This window comes from Monodon monoceros, unplaced genomic scaffold (assembly GCF_005190385.1).
Source record: "Monodon monoceros isolate NGI ecotype Baffin Bay Population unplaced genomic scaffold, NGI_Narwhal_1 Super_Scaffold_11, whole genome shotgun sequence".
Lineage (NCBI taxonomy): Eukaryota > Metazoa > Chordata > Mammalia > Artiodactyla > Monodontidae > Monodon > Monodon monoceros.
In genome coordinates, this window is record NW_021703767.1 from 133153640 (window position 1) to 133156041 (window position 2402).

A 2402-nucleotide genomic window follows, 5' to 3' on the forward strand; every position below is an offset into this window, starting at 1 on the left:
GAACTTAGGCTCTGCCCCCAGACCCAGGATAAATAGTTCCCGTTATGCAACCACACCCCTCACCTGTGATGTCTCCCCAGCCAGCTGCTTCTGGTTCGCAACAACTCCTCTCTCCCCAAATTAAAGATACGTTCTCTGGGTCTTAAGGAAAGTATCAAGATTTACATTTCAATGACTTTGTAGAATAATGTTGAGATCAGTGGTTCAAATCCTGAAAACGAATCCATGAGAGAGGTTCTAGGAAGGTCCTAAACAGAACAGGACAGGATCACCGGAGTGTTCATTATTCTTTTTTTGTTTTTAAAGAAGATGTTGGGGGTAGGAGTTTATTAATTTATTTATTTATTTTGGCTGTGTTGGGTCTTTGTTTCTGTGCGAGGGCTTTCTCTAGTTGTGGTGAGCGGGGGCCACTCTTCATCGCAGTGCGCAGGCCTCTCACTGTCGCGGCCTCTCTTGTTGCGGAGCACAGGCTCAGTAGTTGTGGCTCACGGGCCCAGTTGCTCCGCAGCATGTGGGATCCTCCCAGACCAGGGCTCGAACCCGTGTCCCCTGCATTGGCAGGCAGACTCTCAACCACTGCGCCACCAGGGAAGCCCCGGAATGTTCATTATTCTGAGGAAATGCCTTTGACAATGACAATGCTTGCTTGGTTCCAGTGTGACTGGTAGTTTCAGCCCCTCTTCATTCTCCAGTCCACTGCAGAGTCTTCAGAGCCCGCCCTCAGACTCCTCCTCCACACTAACATTTATGTAGCACCTACTGTGTGCCAGCCAGTCTCCAAGCACTTTGCACGCATTCATTTGATTCTCACAGCTATCATCCCCATATTACACAGGGGTAAGTAACTTGCCCAAGGCCTCATGCCTGGGACTGGGGTCAGGCTTCTAGCCAGCACCATGGCCCCAGCATCCACGCCCTTAGCCACCAGGCACGCTGCCTCCCCGGGGACAGCTCCCCCGACCTTGGCCTTCAGGTCTCAGCCTCAACGCTGACCTCCTCCACAAAGCCTCCCCAGCCGGCTGCACCCTCCGCCCCACGCCCGTCTTCACGGCCCCCTGAGCTTCTCCACGGCCCATGTTAGTGCAGTTACCACTCCTGCGCAACTGCTGGGTGTCTGCTGTGAGCTCCAAGGGAGCCAGGATTGGCTCCGTCTCCCCAGCACACGGCACAGTGGATAGGAGCTAAAGCCACAGGTCTGGGGAGTGAGAGATCTGGCCCCTCGTGCCCACGTGAACGCACAGGGGCTGGGGAAGCCAGCGCCTGCCAGGTGCAGGGCCCAGTGGCCTATGGCCCGTGAGCTTTGGTCTGGCTGCTGAAGCGACGCCAGGCAACAGGAACCCGTGGGGAATACCACCTTACTTCCTCTTCTGGGGACAGCTACCTCAAACCCAGGCGAAGGTTCGTTGGGTCCTGACCTTGGATCTGACGGGATGCCGTCACTCTGGGGCAGGTACGGGAAACCTGGACTCCCCTGGGAGTCCGTCCCGTGCTGCCCACCTGGTGCCAGCACCTCCAGCAGGGCTGCGGGAAGCAAGGGTCATGCCCAGCTGCCTCCAGCCCGTCCCCTCACCAGCCGTCTCACGTCATCTTTAATCCCATCTGCTGCTCTCGGCCTGCTCAGGGGAGCCCAGCAGGACAGTCCCCAGGGCCAGTACGGCCCTGCACTGGGTGTGGGTGGTGAGCTTTGCGTCAGCGTATTCCTACTACTAATAATAGCCCACTGATTGCTTTGAGAGCTCGTCCTGAACTAGGATGATTTGTGGTTTAGAACGGGCCATGATTAATACGTTTAGATTACAGATAAAACATGCTTCATAAGAAATGAATTAGAATGTCTCCTTCTCATGTTTTCTTGAAGCCAGTCCCATCAAGCATAACTCTAAAGTATGATCCAGTTAGAAGTCTGAAAAAATTCAGACAAGGATTGGACTGATGGTCAGTGTTTTGTTACTTATAGGCCACTAACTTTAAGACTCTAAACGTTATTACAATGTTTCTGTTAGGATGGGGTCTGCTATGCTTTATAACAGCCCATTGGGCTGCACAGTGGTGGCCACAGTGCCTATGGCAGCTATTTGGGTCCCCACCTCCGTACCCTGATCACCCCTGAAAACACCCCATTCCTTCCAGACCCACTGTGACAGCTGCAGCCCCAGAGACTAATGACCACATGCACAAGCCTTACGCCAAACCCTGCAAGTCTTCGCAACTTTGGTCACCGGGACCTTGTCAGTGCCAACAATAGCCTTTTTCCCTGTTGGCAACCACAGCAAAGTAAAATTTCCTTCAGGAATCCCCACACTTAAAAGGGACATGCAGGATGTAGGGACTGGGATTTAGGGGCTTATTTACTTTTTGTAACAAGCATCTCATTTCACACGGAACAAGCTGTGATTCGACTC